At 43.6% G+C, this 25,796-nt stretch overlaps 1 pseudogene; it reads right to left on the bottom strand.

Moving 5' to 3' along the window:
- Positions 1 to 542: 542 nt before the first annotated feature.
- Positions 543 to 24,697, bottom strand: LOC144269163 (large ribosomal subunit protein eL20 pseudogene; annotated as a pseudogene).
- Between the last annotated feature and the right edge of the window lie 1,099 nt (positions 24,698 to 25,796).

The following is a 25,796-nucleotide window of genomic DNA, read 5'->3' as shown; positions in this document are numbered from 1 at the left end:
ATCTTGAGAAGCACACTCAATATGGCTGTAGACTTTATGGACCTGAACCAGTTTTCACTGATGCCAATAGTAGAAGGCCTGGGCTGCCTTAACTTTCCGTGATCAGTCAATCCATCGCTTCCTGCTTGTTAGTCCCAGGCCAGTCGCAATGGACTGTGCTTTGCCCAATTATTGTAGATCATTGATATTTCTCCAGTTATTTTTCTCAACCTGTGAGGCTCGGTCTTGTATTTGTTTTCCTTTCATGCCATCTTCCCTCACTCCATTCTCTTCCCAGCACTTTCCTAGTACAGTCTATCTTGCTGTTTAATGCTACCACCTCCTTTCTAGCCAGTTGCTGAGAGAGGCCATTAGCTACAAATACATCATCCTTCAGCTTCGAACTTGAAGTCCACTTGCTAAGCATTTGATACAGTTTTAATAAATGAGGAGAGAGGGCAAAAACACAGCGGAGGAATGAAAATGGTCTCCTGGGAGCAGAGGGTTTTTTTTTTCCAATAAGAATTTTATTGTAACACAGAGTAAACAGAAGGTTCTTGCATTTAGAAGAATGTATTTGATCGCTTGGTGGTGAAATGTGGTTTGTGCTGACGACGCAGAACTCTGTGTGGCAGAGGGAACTTGATTGTCGAATCATGGAATTGCTTGACTGCAGATCTATGGCACTTGCTAGCAGCAATCTCCTCAACCTTCATGATCTGAATAGAGTAAGCATGGACACGATGGCAGGCACCCATATCACAGTAGCACTTGTAACAGCACCAGCAGTTGTCAAGTCCCTGTATTCCCTGTACATATTGGGGGGTCCACTACGAGAATCATAGCGTAGCCAGATACCAAAGCTTTTCACCCAGAAAGGGGACTTTTCAAATACCTGTCTACAGTACACAATTTCTCCAGAAGACTTCTTCAGCTGAGACACAAAGTACCAGAAACGGGACTTGGCAACAACATGATTAGGAGCAAAGATAGGCATCCAATAGAGGGGTGGTGTTGGACATTTAGGAGTAGGAAGGCATTGCCCAACAACTTTGTACTCCCTCAGTCAGAAAGTTATGACTGCATTCTAATTCTGGTAGTTAATGATTGTTCCTACCCATATCCGTCCCATCAGTCAACTGACTCTTTGAAAAGTGCTACCTATGTTCTAGTAAAGATGTATAAAGCTGCAGGGATTAAATAGCACAGACAATAAATTCAGGTCCTGACACAATTACCTCATTTAAGGCCCCTATGCAAATATTGACTGTTTCTCACTAACTTTTAAAGTACATTGGTGACAAGGGAAGCTTATTCTTTTCACTTTATGGTGTGAAATCCCAACTCCATTCAACTTGATGGGAATTTTGCTGTTGACTTCAGAGGGGCCAGGATTTCACCTACATTTTCAAAGTTTTTTTCAGACATCTGCTACCATAGAAGCAGATTGTTGCTGGCTCTTCCATGAGTTTGCTGGGTGTAGAGGATCCAGGGGGCCTGGCCTACCTGGTATGTTGGCCACATATGAGTCCGCTATAATTTCCGTCCCTGCACTCCAGAAAGTTCTGAGACTGCTCCCTCTCTACCCCCTCTGGATAGCAGAGCATCCCAAACCGGGAGTGGAGAAGGCAAAGCCATGGGCAAAATTCACATCAGATGCTGGTGCATGTACCAGGCACATCATCTGAATGGTAACATTTCAAAGGAAGTCTGCTGGTGCACTCCATTGCAGCACTGAAATTGAAGTGCAATCCAGTAATGAAGGTGATAGGACAATCCTAGACCTGTAGGGCTGGAAGGGAGCCTGGAGAGGTCATCTCTGTCTAAAGGAGCTGACCTTCAGTGCCGGGGGCTCTGCTTCAGATGCCAGTTTGGGACCTTGCATAAAGGTCTGTCTCATCTTTGTGCTGTATTATCCTTAATCACAGGGCTACATTATGCCTCTCCTACTGTTCCCTTTTCTATGTAATGGCCACTTAGCCTTGGAGTACCCACCTGCAGTATTAGTCAGAGACACATGAACATGGGCTGATTGTCTGGGTACCAGCCAGGAGTGGTGGAAGTATCTTAAAAGTTGGAGGGGGGCACAGGTGCCCGAGCCGCCGCCCCTTCCCCCCGAGCCGCCGCCCCTTCCCCCAAGGCCCTGCACCCATGCTGCCTCTTAACTCTCCCTAACCACCACCCCCCGCTTTCTCCTCTCCTCTCCACTCCCTCCCCCGCCACGCACCCTTATGGCCAGTAAACAGTGGGAGGGTATAGCCCTCCTACTTTTAAAAGTTGGGGAGCCATGGCCCCCTGGCCATGCCTGTTCCGGAGCCCCTGGTACCAGCACTTTCAGGTGGGTGTATTTTTGTGTATTACATTTCCAAAAGGAGGGGCACTAAGATAGGGCAGTTGCTTCTGTCTTGGAGCCCTCATGTTGATACCTGGTATTCCACATTCCTATTTCCAGCCCCTCAGTCTGGCTTTTGTACATCCATGTGCAGAACTGGATTCCCTAACTCATGCATGAAACTTAAATTGCGCTTCTCATGGTGAAATCATCCCGGCCCTTCCATTCCACAGCAGTACTTGGAGGTCATGATGCTACAGCTTGAAAAGTAACCCCACAGTCATTTACAACATCACCCCATGGAGTACACAGTACTTTGCATGTCTTCAAAAGATGGTGGTAACTCAGCACGAGGAGCTGCCTACCGGTAGGGTGGCTAGTGGCTAGTTTAGGGTTGTGACAGTGGGTAAAGAATTATTCTGATTCTTCATCTCTTATTACTTTAGCAATGGAACATTCCACTTAGACACTGAGACTATTTGGGAGTTCATATGTTTCTTCCCTGTAGCATAAGTTTGGCTGCCAAATAAAAGTTGGTACCAATTCAAAGATTAAGTCTTCAATAGATCACAATTCAATATTGTTATGTGTACAATAAGACTGACTATTGGAGCATTATATTCATATTTCTCCCTAGCTTTTGTGTGTGTGTGTTCAAAGAACACGAGATGAGAGGTTTTCCCTACAGTGCCATAAAGCTGCTTGGTTAAACCGAGACCTTTGGATATATTTTTTTTAATTCTTTGGTTTGCAAGTGACTGGCTCTCAGGAAAGCAAGGAACTGATAGTGCATATTAGACCTAAACACAGTGTGGAGGCCAGGTACAATGCAAGATTCTCCCAAACAGCTCTGCTAAATAATGCCACCTCAGTTGTGCCCTGCATGTTCCTTGGACTTTCGCACACTGTGACTTGAGGAATATGTCTATACAATTTATAAATTCTCTGTGAGATTATGAACTCTCTCTATGTATCTGTACCAAACTGGAAACTCAATTTTGTACGTGCAGCCCTATGCCTTCACTGTTCTTTTATCTCCATGTTGGATGTAAATGCCAGGTGTTAGTGATACAGGTCTGACAGTAGGGGGTCACTGATCTCTGGATGGTCCTCTGTTCAAATACAAACATACTAGAAAATGGACAGGCTCCCAGTAAGGAGAGCTGGTTTGTCAGGTAGAGACTGACGGGCAACGAAGTCACCTGGTCTGTGATCAGCTGAGGATGCTGATCCAGGAGAACTGGACAGAAGAACAGGAAAGGTGTAAAAGGAGCTGCTCTGCTTCGGGTCTTCGGACATTTTCACCAAGTCAGAGGGCAGCTGCTGCAGAAGCCTGATGAAGCAGAGAGTACCCTACCTGCTGAACTCAGATAGGGGCATTGTTCAGGAGGTTTGTTTTCTTAATGATCTGAATTCTCTGTGCTTTATCTCCTAAGTAAAGAGCAATGGTGTTTTAGAATCCTGTGCAAAGGCACTAAGGTAAGTGTGTGTATGTTTTTGTTACACCTACCATGTGCCATTAAAGGGTTAACCTGTGGACCCACGTGGCTGGAGTTCTGGGACAGGATGAGTTTAAACTATGGGGGAAGCTGAGGGGTCAGCACTAGACTGCAGGGTCTACGCTCCCAGGAGGTGGATGCTAGATAGAGAATCTGTATCCTAACAGCATGCTTAGGGACCCCATGAGAAGGTCAGTCCCTGGACTCTGTTCAGACTCCGGAGGCTTAAAGCACTTAGGATCCAGTGGTTGGTTCCCTCACAGCAGCCTGGTGAGTGCCCAAGAGGGGGCATATACATCTCCCAATTAACCTCAGCACTGACCTGCAATAGACATGTTGTTCTAGTTGGCCCCCTTCATGCCCCAACCTCTTCCCTGAATAGAAGCTACTTAATTATTATTTGTATCACTTTAGCGCCTAGAGGCCACAACTGAGATTGCGACTGTGTTGTGCTAGGTGCTGTACAAACACCTACTATAGTAAAGGCAGTCCTAGCTCCAGTCTACACAGACAATACAAACACAGGGTAGGAGGGAAAACAGAGGCACAGAAAGGGGAAGGGACTTGCCCAAGGTCCCAGCTCCGCCACTGCTGCTTGACTAAAATGTCCTGAGGCTGAGTCCAGTGGCCTGTCCACTGGACCACGCTGCCTTTCAGATGTGCTGTGGCTTTGGATTATGGACATACAGAGACTAGGCTGCTCAAGGCTAACCACCAGTTCTAAGTCAGACCTGAAGAGGCTCATGCCCTAACCCAGAGGATCTTGCAAGGTTAGGATTTTAAGCTTGGAATGAGGACCAGTAAAGTTTGTGCTGTACCATCTCTCCCTCTTCTCAGAATTATTTTCCCCAGCACTGGGTTCGCATGGTGCCGCTTTCCTGCTCTCGTTACTGAACTCTGGCGTCAGAATTTTAATTCTTCCCCTCTCCTGTGAAAGACGAAGAGAAGCCACTCAGTGTGCTGCTGACCTTTTCACTTGTATTCCAGTGCAATTTGCCAGCTGAATCCTTTCTCCCCACTTGCAACCTCAATAACCTGAGCAAAAGGGTGGATGGCAAAATGAAATACCCAAGGCTGAAAAAGCTGAATTATGTGGGCCAAAGGGGCTCTCTGCAGAACTCAGAAGTTGCCAGTGGGATCACACCAGAGCTGGTGCTGTTCCAGGTGCTGAGGTGCTACCATTGAATTCCCTGTGGGCAGAAAGAGAGGAATTTGGTGCTACGTTCATCACTTTATTCAAAAGCTCCTAGGTTGGGCTGAAGGAATGAAATTATGATGGGTCATTCCTGCATCGGCCAAGAATAAGAAACAGTATCTGTGTGTGATATTCTGGTTACAGTTTGGGTAATTATATAGGGTCTTTCTTCTGTGTGTCTCCAAGCATCTTGCCTGAATTCCTGTCCTGAAAGGGCTTCCTGACTAGGCGGGTATGCTGGTGATTGCTCTAAAGCCGTGGTTTTCAAACTTTCTGAGTTACAATTTTTGGTTGTCTCTCTCCCTCTCCCCTCCCCATTCTCACCTCTCTGCTGAGAGAAAAGGAGGACTTGTGGCACCTTAGAGACTAAACAATTTATTTGAGCATAAGCTTTCGTGAGCTACAGCTCACTTCATCCGATGCATACTGTGGAAAGTACAGAAGATCTTATTATACACACAAACCATGAAAAAATGGGTGTTTACCACTACAAAAGGTTTTCTCTCCCCCACCCCACTCTCCTGCTGGTAATAGCTTATCTAAAGTGATCACTCTCCTTACAATATGTATGATAATCAAGGTGGGCCATCTCCAGCACAAATCCAGGGTTTAACAAGAACGTCTGAGGTGAGTCGGGGCATAGGCGGCGCTCCCTCCCTGAGCCCTGCCATATGGGCTGGCCCAAGCTCCATTAGGGGAGCGTGGCCCACGGTTTGCAAACCTCTGCTCTAAAGTGTATGGCTGTGCTCCATTTCCCTCGCTATGGCCCCTGAACTATGGGCTGGGAGGGAGGTTGGAGTTAAGACGCACTACAGCAGCTCTGTGCTACTGAAGGGTTCCTCTACACCAGAAGTTCTCACCCTTTTTCTTTCTGAGTGCCCCCCGCCAACATGCTATAAAAACTCCAGGGCCCACCTGTGCCCCAACAACTGGTTTTCTGCATATAAAAGCCATGGCCGGCATTAGAGGGTAGCCAGCAGGGCCAGGGCCCCACACTACAGAGGGCCCTGCAAAGCTAAATTGCTCAGGCTTTCGCTTCAGCCCCAGGTGGCGGGGTTTGGCTTTCTGCCCTGGGCCCCAGCATGTCTTGGCGGACCCCTGGAAACCTGCTTGTGGCTCCCCAGGAGGCCCTGGACCCCTGGTTGAGAACCACTGCTCTACACTGTGGGGAATTCCCCACCAGTGAGATCTGCCAGCTTTGTGCTGGGAGACCTGCCCAAAGCTGCCCTAGTGACTCAGAGAATCTGGCCTTTTAGTTTCATGTGCCCAGCCACCAGAGCACTCCCGAAAATCTGTATCTAGCTCTCTCCAATGTGTATTTAAAATATGCACGGCAGCCGTGGAATAGCTCATGAAAGCTTATGCTCAGATAAATTGGTTAGTCTCTAAGGTGCCGCAAGTCCTCCTGTTCTTTATGCAATTATTGAAGCTCATTACAGTGAGAATGAAAATACGCATTTTTCAGAAATATGTTATTTGCAATACTAATCTTGTTTTAGAATGCACGTTGAGCAATTGAATCCCTAGTAACTCACAAGAAAACATACTGACTCACGATAGGCTGATATGTTACTGTATTTTATTATGTAGTTGACCAGCGTGACAGCAGCTTTGTCTCCTATTGAAAATAGGAACGCGTACATTTTGTTCTTACTATTTTTACCATGAGAAATAAGGAAGCTTTTCATAATGAAATCCAGCAATTCATTTGTATCCTGTTGCACATAGTAACAGCTCTTGGGTATGGAAGGATGGGGAGATAGATGAATGGTCAGACCAAAATCTAGTGAGTATTTCACTGATTATTTACTCATTCTGAGCAACTTCCTTGTTAATAGCAGCAGTTGGACCTTAGTTCGCTATGCAAAGAGCCAAGTTATGCAACTGCACAGAGCAGCAATGCAGCAGGGATAGATTGGGACTACATGATTTCTGTGTAGACAAGCATAACATACAGTCAAGCAATATACACTTGTGGATAGCACTTTAATCACAATATTCTTTGAACCGATATAGGTGAATAATACATGAGCTGACATCACTTTACAGCCAAATAGTTACTCTACAGTCATCTACCCTCAATGCATAATAGCAAACAAACCACAAAACTTTAGACTCTGCCCTCTTCTGGAAATAAGCCAAAGTGGACGGAGTGTTGCAGAATATACAGATAGCTGTTTTGTTTTTTCTAGCAGCCACAGTGCTGTAGTTGCAGGCTGAAGCCAGGCTGCTTTGACTATAATTTAGAGATATGGAAAGAAAAGAAAACCAAACGTTCTGAGTGGGCCGATTCCTCCCATTTGTGTCATTCCCTATTATGCAGAAGCACTTCTGAGTTTTAATAAGCAGTCTTCAAAGCGGAGATTTAAGGCCCAACAACATGATGTGACTGACTTAGTCTAGTAACAGGAACACTAGACACTGTCTTGATAAGAGTAGAAAGCTCATGGTGGTAAATACTGTTTTTCAAAAAAGCTTCGTGTAGGAAAATAGATTGCGCCAACTGGAAAACCTGCTGTTTCTATCACAAAACCAAGTTTGTCTGGGATAGGGCAGAAAAAGGATCAAGAAGTAAGACCCAGGTGTAGACATTAAGGGCAGAAGGGTGACAGGAGAATAGATACATAGGTATCTTGTTTGTGCTGGGTTCTAACCAGCTAGACCTTGCCCGTGCCTTGCGGACTGCTTGGTTCCAACCTGGGGCATGAGTGGCCTTGAGAGAATTCAAAGTACATCTCAAATGGGAAGAAAATGCTTATTCCACACTCTCCTCCTATCATGGCTCTGTCCTGAATGAATCCTTTTTGTCACCTCTGTCCTTAATTCCCTCTGTGTCTCATGAGCCCTTTGCCTCACTGGAACACAGAGGTAGAGCAGCTGAAGTCTCTAACATTTTATCCAGAACTGGTTCTTTCCTCTGCTTTATCAACCAAATATAAAGGCAGAAAATGTCGGGGAGATAAAAAAATAAAATCAGCTGCTCCTGCTTTTCATCTTTTGTCTTCAAAGAAAAGAAAATAATTGATCTGAGGATGTAAGTATCTGCTTCTTAGAGGTGTCCCGAGGCCACACTGGCTGTATAAGCCTTTTTTACTCCCCTTTAATTACTTGTAATTATGTTGTGTAACTTGTGAAGATACATACTCAGTGTGGGCGAAATGCTGCTCTTTTGCACAAAGCCTGAATTAAAGGGCGTTGGACAGCTGTCCAGTACCCTCCACCGCACTATCCACAACAAGGAGGCAGGGTACAGATTTCTGCACACTCAGGTTGTAGGCTTTATTACAACACCAGGTGGTGTTTGTGGCCAGTGGATCTGCACGTAGACCAAGTCACCGCGCCCCCACCGCAGTCCTTCTCGGTGCTACCAGAGGAGGCAGTGGAGGGGCATCTGGTTCTCAGCACAGCAGAAACATACGGATCCCACCCTTCCATAGGCATAGGGAATTGGGTGCTGTCTGCTTGAAGAAGTGAAGGACCATTAGCATTTCCACTTGTCTGCATTACCCATTTCATTCCTTAGCCTCACCCCTTCCTCTACAGCTCTCATGCTGTGGTACTTCCAGAGAAAAGGACTAATTCTAGCATCCTAAACCAGACACATTTCTGTCACTCACAGATGTCTCCTGCTGGCATGGTGTTGTCAGCATACCGGCTTCCTCTAAACTAGAGTCAGACTAATATGAATGCAGCTGGAGAGCCATTCTGTTATATATTGGAGTCACACTGAGATGCAATAGTTGGGCAAAATCCTGAAGTCTTTAGCAGGCCTCACTTGGGCAAAACTCCCATATTGAAGTCAATGTGTTTTACACAAATAAGGGCTGCAAGATTTCTAGCAGCAAATAATAATCCCCCCCTCCTCCCCAAAGCAGAAAGTTTTCACTTTTTTCCTAGCCGACTCTCACTAAAACGCTGTATGTCTTTGTCTAGCCAATCAAGCTAATGGATGGATTTGTTTTAAATTCCCAATTTTCCTGCAGGGCAGCAACATCTGAATGTTGTGTGATGGCTTGCTCCATTATCCCATGAAGAGAGCCCAATGAAAGGCATTGGAGAGGTGAACATGGGTCAAGGTGCATGACGGATATCACTGCTCCTGACCAACTGAGCTCCATCAGATGCCAGTGGCTATGGTCATGATGTACATTTGCAATGGCATTCAGACCATAGGCAGGAGGAGAAATCTGGGTACAATACCAGGCAAGGCCGAACTCTTCTGAAGAGTTCCATAGCATCTACACCCAAAACAGGCAGGATTTCAGTTGTCTCTCGATTCAAAGCCCACTGAAGTTAAAGGGGATCTGTCTGTTCATTCGCACCGATGAAGTTTGGATCAGGCCCTTGCTCAGCTCTCACTTGAAAGGTTCCCACGCAGTAAATCACAGGAAACTCAATTGATTTATCTTGGAAGGATGAAGAGCTGTGTCCGTGCTGCTTAGCTTGGAACTTGTGGATTCAGAGAGTCTGCATAGTTCGATGACCACAAAGCTGCCCCCTTCGGCACTAGGATGAATGCAATGTGGACTTTGCAGTGAGGTACAGTTGAGAGGTATGAAGAGTGCTGCAGCCTTGCCAGGACCCTGGCTATTTTTCATTCTCTCTCATGGGACTTTTTTGTGGTAGCTTCCCATTGAGAGATACTTGTGAAACCAGAGCACGGCTGGAAAAGAAGGAACAAGGCTCTGTGCTTATGTAACTCGGAGCGATGAAGTTGTAGGATCTGCCAAGGTGCAGCAGAAGCCCTTTCCATTCCTTTCTGCCCACTGTGTCACCACAGCTCCACACGTCCTGCCTCCTTCGCTCGTACCTGGCGGCCTTCTTCACACCTCCCTGCTGCGCCACAGGCGGCCTGTTTCTCAGCCTGTTGTAGTTTCTGAAACAAGCTGCAATGGGGAATCCAAACATTCTGTGAAAGAGCTTGATTTCCCGGAAGGATTGCTGTCTCCATTTCCCAAAGGGGCTGGAATGAGAGAGGCCTCTGTGCTCGGACCGGGATCCTGCTCGTAAAAACAAGAAAATAAAACAAAACAAAAAAACCTTTTAAAACTCAATGGGAGGAAACCTGAACTTTAAAAAGCAGCACTGCAATATGTATGTTTTTAGCTCTGCGTGTAGAAGGCCCAAGCAAGCTGTTTAATCCTGCAGCTGAAGCATGGAGAAGACAGACGCACAATGTTGCTTTTATTTTTCCCTTAAGCTGGATGAGTAGCACATGGTAACTAAGTCTGAATGCGTACAGCATTGCCATTCGGAATTAAGTAGTGCCTCTTAAGTCCACATGAGCTATAGGCAGGCCTTCAGAGGATGACTGGATTTTGCAGTTAATCAAGTATGCACAAAAAGGGGGAAGCCTCCCCCAGAGTAGTGGTGGAAAAAGAATGAAAAGCCAGCCTCCTTAAGTCTGTCTCTAAATCCATGAACCCACATGTGCATAACTCTCAACCATAAAGAGGTAGGTATGTCTCAGCTCAGGAAACTTAGCAGTAAAGCAATAAGTGTTGAGCAGAATCAGATTTATTATGAGGAATTATACCTTTCCAGTAATCAAAAGAACCAAATTATAAAAGGCCTCTTCTACCCCCTCTCAAAAGCATGAAGGTTAAAACAGTATGAAAACCCCACCATTCTCCCCATCTGCCCAGGTAACCTGCCTCAGGTTTCTGTTTTCCCCCTGGCTTTCTCAGGTTGGTATGATCTGAAAAGGGCCTGTAAGGTGAAGATGAGGAGACTTGCCATCAGGTGAGATTTACAGCATTACCCAGTGAAACCTGCACTACTTGAGCGAAATAAAAAAGCATTCTTTTTCCAGCCAGGCACACTAAATCCAGCCAGTTTCAGTAAATAAAGCAGAATGCTGATGAAAAATTGACTGTGGTAGTAATCTGGCTGTTCTGACAGTCAGCAAAGTCTACAATGACCCTTGAAAAATTCTTCCCTTTGATATCCTTGTGTGGCACTGCCCTATGGTCACATCTGTTACACTGGATGTTCTGCACTACGTATTGAGGATTGCTGTAAAAATGAAACAATTCTCAAATAATCACAACAAAGACAGTATTTTTCTCTTGTGGAAATTGCCATGCGAGAAAATGCACCAATGCTAACAGACTGCTTTTCTTTTTTTAATGAAGACCTATACCCCGATCTCCCGTTAGCTCTGGAGTTTGTGACAAAATGAGCTACGAGCAAGCCTGCCAATGCACAACGTGTTGTTTAAGCTACATAATACATAACCACATTACTAATAGCTAGAGAGCCATGTCTCTCCTATCATGTACTAGAAGAGTATTAGTAATATTGTCTGAGATTTTCAAAGGTGGGATTTAGATGCCCTGTTCCCATTAAATTTAATGGAAATTACACATCCAGATTCTACCCATAATAATTTTTTTACATGCCATCCATCACACAGAGAGAATCAGTTATATGAAGGATTCTAGGTTGGAGGCTAGTTAGTTTCTATAAGTTGTGGATTTGAAACAGACTACTGGATCCAGATCTCCTCAAACACTGGGGCAGTTTGGATCTGGATTCGATTTCAGCTATCTCTGTAACATGGGTTGGAATAGTGATGCTGGATCCAAACCTCTTTGAGCTTTGAAAGTTCTAATCCATATTCAGACTTCACGGTGCAGGCCCATGTTTAGTTTTTAATATGAGAGTTAAAGTGAAAGTCAGTCGGGGGGGATGAAGTAGATGGGACAGCACATGTGAAAGCAACCTATGGAGAGTTGTGGGGTGGGGACAGAATGAAGGCCATGAACTAAGTTTCATGTTGCCAGGGTCCATATAGGTCACTTCTATAGTGTGCGTCTAGGTGGATTCACATCTCCAAGTTTTGAATGCACTTAATAACAAACAGCAGATATATTTTTAAGTGTAAACAAAGCTAAAGATAACATGCTTCAGCTTTAACTGTGGCTTCCATTGTCACTTTTCGAATCTACCATGCTCTTAATATTGTTTTTTTGTTTTGGTGTTTGCACGTATTGTTGAATTTGTGATTTTTTTCGTGAGAGCTGGAACTTAGGTTTTGTTTGCTAGTGTTCTTAGATCACTGTACTTAGGATGCTAAAGTGGCTAACAAAGCTAATACTCAGTCAATTGGCAAAGCAAAATAACCTACAAAGTGTGAAGCAGAATTCACATCAGCATTAATCCAAATTTCAGCCAATCCAAGCATCTGAAGTTCCTTTTTTCCAAAAAGAAAAGGAACTATGTGAAATGGGTCCCTGTTTTCAATGTATGTTTATTAAATCTTTCAGTGCCTCACTCCTCATTCTCACAGAATCACAGAATATCAGGGTTGGAAGGGACCTCAGGAGGTCATCTAGTCCAACCCCCTGCTCAAAGCAGGACCAATCCCCAATTTTTGCCCCAGATCCCAAATGGCCCCCTCAAGGATTGAACTCACAACCCTGGGTTTAGCAGGCCAAAGCTCAAACCACTGAGCTATCCCTCCTATAAAAAGGTATTTCTTCCACCCTTTGTCTTTCTTGTCTACTTAGATTGAAAGTGACATGGTAGGTTGTGAAGGGAATTCCATGCAGCAAACAAACAAAAGGGGACATTTCTTCACACAGTGCACAGTCAACCTGTGGAACTCTTTGCCAGAGGATGTTGTGAAGGCCAAGACTATAACAGGGTTCAAAAAAGAACTAGATAAGTTCATGGAGGATAGGTTCATCAATGGCTGTTACCCAGGATGGGGAGGGATGATGACCCTAGCCTGTTTGCCAGAAGCTGGGAATGAGGACAGGGGATGGATCACTTGATGATTATCTGTTCTGTTCATTCCTTCTTAAGCACCTGGCATTGGCCACTGTCGGACGACAGGATACTGGGCTAGATGGACCTTTGGTCTGACCCAGTATGGCCATTCTTATGCTGCTGTGCGGAGGCTCAAACTGGGAACTGTAGAAGTTGGCAGGAAGAGGGAGCTCTGAGATTTCCCCCTTTGTCTTGTTCAATAGAAGACTTGTTGTTTGTTTGTGAAAAGTTGTTTTATTCCCCAGCCATACAAAGAGAAGTGTACATTACCCAGACAGATGAACTAATGAGCTGAACTCTGTCTGGGCCCTGTGGGCAGGAAGTGAAACATGAAGTTGCTACCCTTTCTACAAGCATTTTAAGGTTGAAGGAGCACAGAATTGGAACACTCTACTTCGCAGAGCTAGGGCTAACCTCAGCTGGTATTTCTCCATTGTGTCACCTTGGGAGAGAAACAATAGACTTGCACTGAATTTTGATGGCAGTTTTTGGTGGAGTATAAGAGATGGCACATAAGATCAGAAGTAGATTTAAGAATAAGAGACCAGTGGGCAAATGAACTAGATGAGGAGAAGGGTGATCCAGTAGAAAGGCCCTAGGCTAATGAAAATGTGGTCCTCTCAGATAAGACCGTAAAAAAGCAAGGATATGTTTAAGATTGCATCCCCAAGGGGAGAGAGGTTAGAGTGATGCATTTGTCCTTTCCGAGGCATGGAGTCAGATTAGCTGCAGTAGTTCATCCACCATAAATGGGTGCTGTGCTCTTTTAAATATCAATGGCAGGAGAAGGGAATTGCTTGCAGCAGTTGACAATTTATGGTCTGAATTATGTGCAGTTGTTTCTTCTTCAAAATTTTATGTACACCGAATGGAAGCGTATTGCTGAGACTGCTACTACCTAGGGGTAGATTAAAATTTCGTTTTTAATACTGTTTAATAGACTGAAATGGACACTTAGTAGTAAAAAGCCTTTTAGCGGGATGGTGAAGACAGTGCTTTATTCAGAAGCAATTTGCTCAGTTTAATTACAAATCCCCTCCGCATAGCCCAAGCTGTTGCTTTCCCCCCATTTCTGGTAGTTTCCCCAACTTTAAAGTCTCAAGAATGTACCATGTCACAAAGCCTTGATGGGGAAACACTGACTCCGTGTGTGAATTACTCAGAGGACTGATCTCACTTGAGACAGCTGCATCATCATTTAATGGCACTGCAGCTGGGGGGAAGGCCAAGGAAGAGGCAATGGTACCAATTTATTGATTATAACATGTGTGTAATCAAAGCTTCCCTCCTCTGCTGTATTACTGTGCGATTGACAATGAGTGCATCATTGGAGCAGTTTATTATTGTGATCCTTGTAGCAAAGGGGAAAGTGGGACACTTTGAAAATGAAGAGGGCAGAAATGTTGCATTGACCCCTAAGGGTCACATGAATGTGACCTGTTCTGAGTGTGGTAGAAAATAATTCAGGTGTGATGGGGTTAACAGCACCAAGTAGAGTCAACAGTGGTTTCATGCATGAACCATTTCAGAATGTTTCCAGCATGGGTTTGTAGCAAGGAAATCCTAGGATGCAGTTGTTGCTCTGGGAAAAATCCTTCTTTAGTGAATGAGTTAGGGTAACTCCCAAGAGATACACACCCGCTAATTATCATGGTACACGTTAGATTCTGACACACTGTGCTTACCCTATATACTCATCCTGTATTTTGGGATCTAGTGAATCCAACTGGCTCTCTGAGTTTCAGAGAATCTTGGCCAGGGACCAGGCTTTACTGTAGTTTTGTGACCGCCTAGTCCCTAGCCAGAAAATCAAAGAAACAATGTACCAAATGGGGTGGATGGTCCTCATTGACAAATCAGAGATCCTGCATTCAAGCCTTTCTCGCTGGAGTAATAGGGCAAAAGATCTTGAGAAGATACCCAACCATACATTGATTCTGGTGATCAGATGTTAATTTTATCTCATGGACAAGCTACTGGTGTACTTTGTTTGTTTGTTTGTTTGTTTTTGTTTTGGCTCCTTATGTTCCTTAATGCATTCTTCTTTGAGTTCTGCAGAAAGGGAAGGCAGCCACCAGTGAATCTGAAACTTGTAGGGTATAATTGTTTGAATTAAACCAAAGGTGGTGTTAGGTATATAAAATATGTTAATTTTATATTTTAATAGGAGACTAAGAGGTGCATAGTGTTGTCGACCGGATCTGTGATGTTGTTGTACAGAATGAAACTACCAGGACTGTAAAACTGGTAAATACAACCTTTCTCTCTGTTCTGTTAGAAATGATTCAATAAATCACCTCAGAACACTTAATCTAGAACAGAAAACTTAAAACATAAGAGACTATAATAGTAATAGTGTTGTCCATGGATCAGTCTTTTTCTGGCGTCAGGTTTGATTGGTTCATGTACAGCTTCTGCCACATAGTCTTCTGGGAATGAACATTTTGTTTTTAAATAAATAATCTGTGGACTGAATTCAGTGGATCAGTTGGGGAGGGTTCTGTTCTCAGTTACGGCAGTGTTAGGGCCCAATGCCTGTTAGACTATTTGCAAGAATAAAGACAATGGGTCTGATCAAAGTCCATTGAAGTCAATGGAAAGGCTCCCATTGACTTCTGTGACCTTTGGATCATACGCTATTCGCTTGAATAAAGGAGTCAGTATCAAGCTCTAAATCCAGAGTTATTCACTGAGCCCAAAGGAGCAATTCTGAATTTACACTGGTGCGAATGAAAGAAGAATTTGGCCCGTTACCTTTATTACAGCATGAAGCAGAGATTAACCATTCAGTAGCATTCCTCTCTTCCCACAGTTCTCGCTCTCTTGTTATTCACAAACATCCACTGGGTATGAAAAATAGGTTCTTTCAAATGACTCGTATAGTTAGTCTGATTTATAGCAATGCTGGGCTAGTGGTTGTAAGAGAGACTGAACAAAAGAGAGAATGGTTGTAAAATGCTGCCTTTAATTTATTATTCTGGATGGCAATCTAACGGATTCTCCATGATGTGCTCTAGCACTAATAAAGGAATTCTGCAGTATTATTATAGCAATTTTAAATCGATTCACTCAGTAAACGCTGCTACAGCACTGCAGGAGTCAAGTTATAGATATTACTTAAAAAAAAAAAAGACACTCAAAACCCAGGCCTGGGTTTTCATCACCATGAAGATGTTAAAATGAAACTGCAGCCAGCAGAATGCACCTTAGGAAACTGGTGGTTGTGTGGAGAGAGGAGAATAACATGAAAGGTGAAGTTTCCACTCCAAGGTTATCTTTAGGCTCTGGAGCACAATACACATTCTTCCTCCTATTTTGCTTTTCCTGTCACTGTTCAAGTGCCCTCCTGGCCGAAACATCAGATCTAATCATAATTTTGCTTTGTAGAACAGGTATTGTTATGGAAAAAGCCGTCATTATAGCAGCCAGAAGGCAAGTCTAGACCTTGAGTAAATTAAAAGCCACTGCCTGGGGTTAATGATGAGTTCAGCCTTCACGGCCAACAGAAGCCAAAGTCTGACATATATACAGCACATCTCACCATTGAGTTAGAGGACTGTCATAAATATAAAGGGAAGGGTAAACACCTTTAAATCCCTCCTGGCCAGAGGAAAAACCCTTTCACCTGTAAAGGGTTAAGAAGCTAAGATAACTTCGCTGGCACCTGACCAAAATGACCAATGAGGAGACAAGATACTTCAAAGCTTGAGGGGGGGAAAACAAAGGGTCTCTCTCTCCGTGTGATGCTTTTGCCGGAACCAGAGCAGGAATGCAGGTCAGAACTCCTGTAAAGGGTTAATAAGCAATCTAGTTAGATATGCGTTAGATTCTGTTTTGTTTAAATGGCTGGTAAAATAAGTTGTGCTGAATGGAATGTATATTCCTGTTTTTGTGTCTTTTTGTAACTTAAGGTTTTGCCTAGAGGGATTTTCTATGTTTTGAATCTGATTACCCTGTAAGGTATTTACCATCCTGATTTTACAGAGGTGATTCTATTACTTTTTCTTTAATTAAAATTCTTCTTTTAAGAACCTGATTGCTTTTTCATTGTTCTTAAGATCCAAGGATTTGGGTCTGTATTCACCTATGCAAATTGGTGAGGATTTTTATCAAGCCTTCCCCAGGAAAGGGAGTGTAGGGCTTGGGGGGATTTGGGGGAGAAAGACGTTTCCAAGTGGGCTCTTTCCCTGTTCTTTGTGTAACACTTTGGTGGTGGCAGCTTTTAACCTAAGCTGGTAAGAATAAGCTTAGGGGGTCTTCCATGCAGGTCCCTACATCTGTACCCTAGAGTTCAGAGTGGGGAAGGAACCTTGACAAGGCCCATTTCTTTTTCATACTCTGGTCCATTCTCTAGGCCACATAATTTCCAACTCTTTCGATCACCATCTCCCCTCACTAAAGCAAGACTGCTCCTTGATGTTCATTCCCCTGAAGAGTGTTAAAGTATTTCTGTTATCGGAGCTGAGATCTTCTGGGTGGCTAGTTTTTCAGTCTCAAACATTTCCATGTTTTATTCCTCACTTGCAGAGATGAAGGGCTTGAAGGATTTCTGCCTCCCAATGTGTGGTGATTGTCTGGGGTCCCCCGAAATGGTGACTCTGGAATAACTGAAAGATGTCACTGCTGTCCCAGCTCAACACTGGCCCCAGCTCAACACAGACATTTTCAGTGATCAAAAATAATAGTTTCAAACATTAGGGAGTTATAACAAAAAACAGTTTAAGTTGATAACAAGGCTATGCAAAATGGGGTCAATGAAATTAAAAAATCATGAATATAAAGGTCTCATTTTGCCCAAAGGCAAAACATTGTCTTTTTTTTTTTTTTAGTAAAAACCTAATTTTTTAATGTAGCTCTGATGACTATCAGCTTTCCTATTAAAATATACAAAACTGGGCAAGGTGAAGTCTAATGTTCAAGGCAAACACTCCTATACCAACACAATGATGCTAAACTGCCAGGCAGCTCTGGTATATCTTTAAGAATAGGGAGATTGTGGGCATAGAGACAGGGAGATGGAATACGAACTGCATTGTGTTGTTTGAATCAAGCCGGATGCCCAGTCAGCATGTTTTGCTATCACAAGCATGTTGATAGATAACAGCTACAGTAAAAGGAACATTTCAGGTAGGTTCAGAACCCATTGCCCAATTACTCCCATGTATTCACCTTCTAGCTGACTTATCCTTTCTGATTATTCTCCATGGGGGCTCGAAGGGTGATGAAATAGATACAAATTCAGAGTCCACAGGCAGCCTGGGGGGGTGTTTGTTTCCCGATTAACAGGATTTAGGGGGGAAGGCTGTGACAGATACAGAGGCAGCAGTGGGAGTGACTCATGTCGTGGAAGACACAATGAAGATGACTGGATGTGGAAGCTGCGGTATGTACATGGTCCTGGAGGGGGTACCTGGTAAGAGTTTTGTCTGCATGAAATGCCATCTGATAGAGCTGATGGAGGAAAAGATCTGAGGTTTGGAGATGCAGGTGGAAAGTCTGGTTGAGTTTAGGAAGGGGTTTGAGCAGATTATGGAGCAAAGACATGAGGTATCTGAAAGGAAAAGCTCAGACTTGCAGACGGAAGCAGGACTGAGGAATTCTGAGGGGAGACTGGGTGAGGAAAGTGGTCAGTGGAAGCATGTGACTAAAAGAACCATGCAGAGGAAAAGATGGGCTAGTGAAGGAGAAATAGAGCTCAAGAACAGGTTTTCAGAGTTGGAAAATGAAGAAGAGGCTCAGAAAGTAGTCACTGAAGGTGGAAGGGCAAGGAAGAAGAGAAGAGCGGCTAGTCCTATAGGAAAAGGGGAAGAGTCAATGGAGACTACACCAAATATGAGCCCCAGGAGGATACAGGATGGGTTGAAGAGGATTACAAGGGAGAATAGGAATGGAAAGAACTTGCAGCCAGAGGGAACAGGGGATAGACTGGAGAATAGCACCATCACCAGGAAAAGGCAGGTCTATGTGATCGGGGACTCTTTACTGAGAAGAATAGACAGGCCTGTAACCAGAGCTAATCCAGAGAATAGAAGGGTATGCTGTCTTCCAGGTGCTAAGATACGGGATGTAGACCTGAGGTTGAAAAGGATCCTAAAGGGAGCAGGAAAGAATCCCCTAATTATCCTTCATGTGGGAACAAATGATACGGCTAGATTCTCGCTGGAAAGTATTAAGGGAGACTATGCTAGGCTGGGGAAGGCGCTTAAGGAAATCGAGGCTCAGGTAATCTTTAGTGGGATTCTGCCTGTTCCTAGAGAAGGGCAACAAAGGTGTGACAAGATTATGACTGTCAACAGATGGCTCAGGCAGTGGTGCTATAAAGAGGGCTTTGGGATGTATGGCCACTGGGAGGTATTCATGGACAGAGGACAGTTCTCTCGGGATGGACTTCATCTGAGTAGGGAAGGAAATAGACTTCTAGGATGGAGGCTGGCACAACTGATTAAGAGAGCTTTAAACTAGGAATCTGGGGGAGATGGTTAGGAGATGTCCAGGTAATCTCCACACCAGATTTTAGCATTGAGAGGGAAGAAAACAAAGTAAGAAAGGATACAGCCGTGGGTAGGAGAACGTATATAAGGAGGAAGGGCAGTGTGGATACCAGTCTAATAGGTTATACTGGCTGTAGAATGACCGTGCCTAATAGGGTACAGAATGTGAGCGAGGCCAAACAGCAAAAATTAAGATGTTTGCGAGGAGCCTTGGTAACAAAATGGAGGAACTAGAGCTACTGGTGCAGGACATGAAACCAGATGTTATAGGGATAACAGAAACAGGGTGGAATAGTAGTCATGACTGGACTACCGCTATTGAAGGGTATGTGCTGTTTAGGAAAGACCGAAATGAAGGTAGAGGTGGTGGAGTAGCATTGTATATCAATGATGAGGTAGAATGTAAAGAAATAAGAAGTGATGAAATGGACAAGACAGAGTCCGTCTGGGCAAAAATTACATTGGGGAAGAAAACTATTAGAGCCTCCCCTGGGATAGTGCTTGGGGTGTGCTATAGACCGCCGGGATCTCATTTGGATATGGATAGAGACTTCTTTAATGTTTTTAATAAAGTAAATACTAATGGAAACTGCATGATCATGGGAGACTTTAACTTCCCAGCTATAGACTGGAGGACGAGTGCTAGTAATAATAATAGGGCTCAGATTTTCCTAGATGCGATAGCTGATGGATTCCTTCATCAAGTAGTTGCTGAACCGACAAGAGGGGGTGCCATTCTAGATTTGGTTTTGGTGAGTAATGAGGACCTCATAGAAGAAATGGTTGTAGGGGATAATCTTGGTTCAAGTGATCATGAGCTAATTCAGTTCAAACTGAATGGAAGCATTAACAAAAATAAATCTGCAACTAGGGTTTTTGATTTCAAAAGGGCTGACTTTCAAAAATTAAGGAAATTAGTTAGGGAAGTGGATTGGACTGAAGAACTTATGGATCTAAAAGCAGAGGAGGTCTGGGGTTACTTTAAATCAAAGCTGCAGAAGCTATCGGAAGCCTGCATCCCAAGAAAGGGGAAATAATTGATAGGCAGGAGTTGTACACCAAGCTGGATGAGCAAGCATCTCAGAGAGGTGATTAAGAAAAAGCAGAAAGCATACAGGGAGTGGAAGATGGGAGGGATCAGCAAGGAAAGCTACCTTATTGCGATCAGAACATGTAGGGATAAAGTGAGACAGGCTAGAAGTCAAGTAGAGTTGGACCTTGCAAAGGGAATTAAAAGCAATAGTAAAAGGTTCTATAGCCATATAAATAAGAAGAAAACAATGAAAGAAGAAGTGGGACCGCTAAACACTGAGGATGGAGTGGAGGTCAAGGATAATCTAGGCATGGCCCAATATCTAAACAAATACTTTGCCTCAGTCTTTAATAAGGCAAATGAGGATCTTAGGGATAATGGTAGCATGACAAATGGGAATGAGGATATGGAGGTAGATATTACCATATCTGAGGTAGAAGCAAAATACAACATGGTTTTACAAAAAGTAGATCTTGCCAAACCAACCTGATCTCCTTCTTTGAGAAAGTAACAGATTTTTTAGACAAAGGAAATGCAGTGGATCTAATTTACCTAGATTTCAGTAAGGCGTTTGATACCGTGCCACATGGGGAAATATTACTTAAATTGGAAAAGATGGGCATCAATACGAAAATTGAAAGGTGGATAAGGAATTGGTTAAAGAGGAGACTACACGGGTCCTACTGAAAGGTGAACTGTCAGGCTGGAGGGAGGTTACCAGTGGAGTTCCTCAAGGATCAGTTTTGGGACCAATCTTATTTCATCTTTTTATTACTGACCTCGGCACAAAAAGTGGGAGTGTGCTAATAAAGTTTGCGGATGATACAAAGCTGGGAGATATTGCCAATTTAGAGAAGGACCGGGATATCATACAGGAGGATCTGGATGACCACGTAAACTGGAGTAATAGTAATAGGATGAAATTTAAAGTGAAAAGTGTAAGGTTATGCATTTAGGGATTAATAACAAGAATTTTAGTTATAAGCTGGGGATGCATCAATTAGAAGTAACGGAGGAGGAGAAGGACCTTGGAGTATTGGTTGATCATAGGATGACTATGAGCCACCAATGTGATATGGCCTTGAAAAAAGCTAATGCGGTCTTGGGATGCATCAGGAGAGGTATTTCCAGTAGAGATAAGGAGGTTTTAGTACCGTTATACAAGGCACTGGTGAGACCTCACTTGGAATACTGTGTGCAGTTCTGGTCTCCCATGTTTAAGAAGGATGAATTCAAACTGGAACAGGTACAGAGAAGGGCTACTAGGATGATCCGAGGAATGGAAAACTTGTCTTATGAAAGGAGACTCAAGGAGCTTGTCTTGTTTAGCCTAACCAAAAGAAGGTTGAGGGGAGATATGATTGCTCTCTATAAATATATCAGAGGGATAAATACCGGAGAGGGAGAGGAATTATTTAAGCTCAGTACCAATGTGGACACAAGAACAAATGGATATAAACTGGTCATTGGGAAGTTTAGACTTGAAATTAGACGAAGATTTCTAACCATCAGAGGAGTGAAGTTTTGGAATAGCCTTCCAAGGGAAGCAGTGGAGGCAAAAGATCTATCTGGCTTTAAGATTAAACTCTGTAAGTTTATGGAGGAGATGGTATGATGGGATAACATGATTTTGGTAATTAATTGATCTTTCAATATTCATGGTAAATAGGCCTAATGGCCTGTGATGGGATGTTAGATGGGGTGGGATCTGAGTTACCCAGGAAAGAATTTTCTGTAGTATCTGGCTGGTGAATCTTGCCCATATGCTCAGGGTTTAGCTGATCGCCATATTTGGGGTCGGGAAGGAATTTTCCTCCAGGGCAGATTGGAAGAGGCCCTGGAGGTTTTTCACCTTCCTCTGTAGCATGGGGCACGGGCCACTTGCTGGAGGATTCTCTGCTCCTTGAAGTCTTTAAACCATGATTTGAGGACTTCAATAGCTCAGACACAGGTGAGAGGTTTTTCACCGGAGTGGGTGGATGAGATTCTGTGGCCTGCGTTGTGCAGGAGGTCGGCCTAGATGATCATAATGGTCCCTTCTGACCTTCGTATCCATGAATCTAAACATAAAATATGGTTGCCTTCCCCTCTACATTCCCGTGTGGTAGTTCCTTGACAGTCTCCATTTGTGGAACAGGGATAGGTGGGTGACTGATGGGCTACATTTTACATAAGTAGTGGGAGAAGAAGAGGATAGTTTTGCACCAGAACAAGTAAGATCTCTGTGTTTGTCCCCAAGCAGAATGAACACTTGGTGGGTCCAGGTCCGGAGTGACCCAAGTGAGATCCAATACAGGAGAAGTGAATTTTAAAATTCACCTGAGATGATTTCTGTTACGGACTAAAGGAAATGTCCATTTACGGATAGGGAGGAGCCAGGATGAAAAACTAAAGGGCCAGATTCTTAGGCAGTGTAAATCAGTGTAGGTTCACTGATGTCAGTGGCGCCATCCTGGTTTACACCCACGGAGGATGGCTCAAAGAATGCCGCTAGCTTTTGATTAAGGAGAGTCGGAAGGTGCACAAAAGGGAAAGGACCAGAAAGTAAAATGATGATGACATGAAAATCACCAGAACAACAAAACTGCTTGTAAGAGCTGAAGAGATCTTTTTTTTTTTTTTCACTACTTTTGAGGAGCTTTTTTTCTCCAGCCGTTCACTTTTGAGACACAAGTACACGTTGTGTGCACTCAAATATTCCTACATGGACCTGTTTCTCCTCTTACATACATCATTCACCACAACTTAAGCTGCTGTAAATAGCCATAGCTCCATGCTGAGGATTTGCCCATTATATAAAGTGCAGTGGAGTTTGCCTGGTGTAAAATGGAGAGCAGAGGAGAATTAGGCTGTATGACTATTGCATATATGCATATGACTATCGCAGTGTGCGCCAGTCCCACGTTAGAATGGATTTTTCCATTGAAACCGGCAGACCAATATAAAAATATAGGATGCCAAACCTGAGAGGCCATTATTTTCCTTGAGTATTAATACATTTCTTGAGGAGCTGAAGGCACATGAGCCTCGCTCTGCATCGTAAGTATGTTAGTGTCCTCGTGAAACATGGCCTGTTATATCTTATAGAGGTCCTTAGCAGGAAATACTACCTCAAACGACCTTCCTCTGTTTTCAATACTTTGCTTGGATTGCTAGTTGCAATAGGCAGATGGGAAAGAGGTGGCGGTTCCGTCCGACAGAATTGCCAGCTTGACTGTATTCTGATCCCTTTCCCCTCACCAGCAGGGCCCATATTTATAGTGGTGCACAAGCTTTACTTTTCTAAAACATTTTGACAGCAAATATAAAACAATAGGTAATTGATTTATAAGCCCCTAGTCAACATGAGCATTATTCCGAATGCATAATTACATTGCAGGCAGCACATCCTTAACCTGGGATATGACACACTTGGATTAAAAAAACCCCTAAGTATGCACAACTGGGTGTCTTGTCTAAATCTGGCTGTGAAGAATTGAATGTAAAATTAGCATTCCATTAGAAATGAAGGAAATACAGGTTGTGCATGTAAAGCACGGCTATATCACTGTATAACTAGGAATGTGACATTTGTATGGCTGCATAAATCGCTGGCTTTATAGAGCAGAGATTGGTGAGAAGACCTGCTATGGGAGCAGAATGGAATAGGTTCCCCAGGGTGGGATGATGGCCTATTGACGTTGTTTTGTCATGCGGGAAATCCTGGCTTGATTTCTGTTCCCATCCTCCTCCTAGGTCAGCAGGGGCCTGGGAGTGTTGAAGACTTTCTGTGTCTGTTTTCTTTACCTGGTGATTCTGTCTAAAAGCACGAAGCATGCAATCCCCCCAAAGGACAATGTTCTCCTTGATCTTCCCCCTACCCTCATTACAATTTTTCAGCGGAGTTTTGACCGGAGCCAGCAGTCTTGAACCTTGTCATTCCAAGGCCTCAGAGCATGTCTGTACCTGATGTTCTGTACCTCTTCTAAACATTTGTGCCAAGGCATTAATAATAATACTTTGTGCTTATACAGATTTCTTCATCCACAGATTGCAAAGCGATTTACATGGGTGGGTAAGAATCATGATTCCCATTTTATCTATGGGGTTATTATAACCATAAAGAAGTGAAGTGACTTGCCTGGGGTCATGTAGTAAGTCAGTAGCAGTCAGGGCTAGAGAACCTAGCTTTCCAGCCTGCAGCTTTGTGTTCACTACACCACAGCTTTGACACTTGATCATCAGATACTTCTGTTGCTTCTCCAAGACACTTGCAGGGGTGAGTGGATGCTGCAGTAGCTCAGGTCCTTCTACTCAGACTGCACCCAGAGAGTCGTCAAGGGCCTTTGCCTTTACCTCTGCCTCCTGTTCAGTGGTCCGGATGCTGCTTCCATTGCAGTCATGCTCTGCTTTCATGTTGTCAAGCATTAACATGGAGGAACTGGAGGATGTGTCCATTTGAACTGGAGGAAGGTCTCCGAGATCTCAAATGGTCGCTCTGACCCTGAGGCAGATCCCTTACTGGAGAGGGATTTGTATAAGAAATGCCATCGTCCTAGGAAGAAAGCATGAGGGAGCTGCAAAGGAAGTCTGTAGCCTGGTGCCAACAGTGTGTATGGGATACCTGTCCAGAATGCTCTCCTAAAAACATGGTTCAGCAGAGAGCTGGGTGTGGACAAAACACAATTGTGATGGCGGAAAAGTTGATGATATTAAACCATGATATCAGTAATTGGTTAAGCTGACTGTGCAGCTAAAGCATGGGTTAATATCATCAACTTTTCTGCCACCACAATTGTTTTTAGGAGTGCGTTCTGAGCAGGTATCCCATAGGCTCTTGGTACCAGCTGCCCATGCTATGGACTCATATGATTATTACCGACATTTCAACAAGAAGGAGGCACATGCAACTTAAAGTACCCCTCAAGTATACTGCTTGTAAAAGCTAAATTCACACACTTTGTTTCAGATCTGTGTCTGAAGTCACCCTGGATTTAAATTGGTCTTGGATCCAAATAGGAATGCCTTTGCTCCTAGTAAATAAAGCAGATCTTTGTTGTGTTCCAAAGCCGTCAGGAAAAGTTTGCACCTGAACCAGCCAACTTTGCAATATACTTGACCTTAAAGCTGAGCATTTATGTGCTGTTTCCCAAAATAAGCATCAATCAAGTTTGGGAGAATGCCTGAAGGAGTGTGTGAGCCAAATTGAACCAGTCAGGAAGATGCTGTTTTTTAAATCTGCTTTACTGGCAAATCTTCCCATCTCTATTAACGTTTAACATATCCCCCTAAGCCTGGATGCTCTTTGAAGCAAGTTACCAGCTTAATTGGGACTCTTTAATAAAATTTAATACTATTTTTTTAATGAAGAAAGATGAAATGTTGCCTAGAGGGGAATCTGAACTCAAGGTATTTAAAGAAATTATTCTTTGAGAATACCGATCTTTGTCTCATCCTCCACCATTCATTTAATGAAACAACATTAGCATTTTAATATCACACTTGCTCTTTTCCC

This window comes from Eretmochelys imbricata, chromosome 8 (genome assembly GCF_965152235.1).
Source record: "Eretmochelys imbricata isolate rEreImb1 chromosome 8, rEreImb1.hap1, whole genome shotgun sequence".
Classification (NCBI taxonomy): domain Eukaryota; kingdom Metazoa; phylum Chordata; order Testudines; family Cheloniidae; genus Eretmochelys; species Eretmochelys imbricata.
Note: the sequence above shows the minus strand (reverse complement) of the source record. Positions and strands in the feature narration are given on the sequence as shown.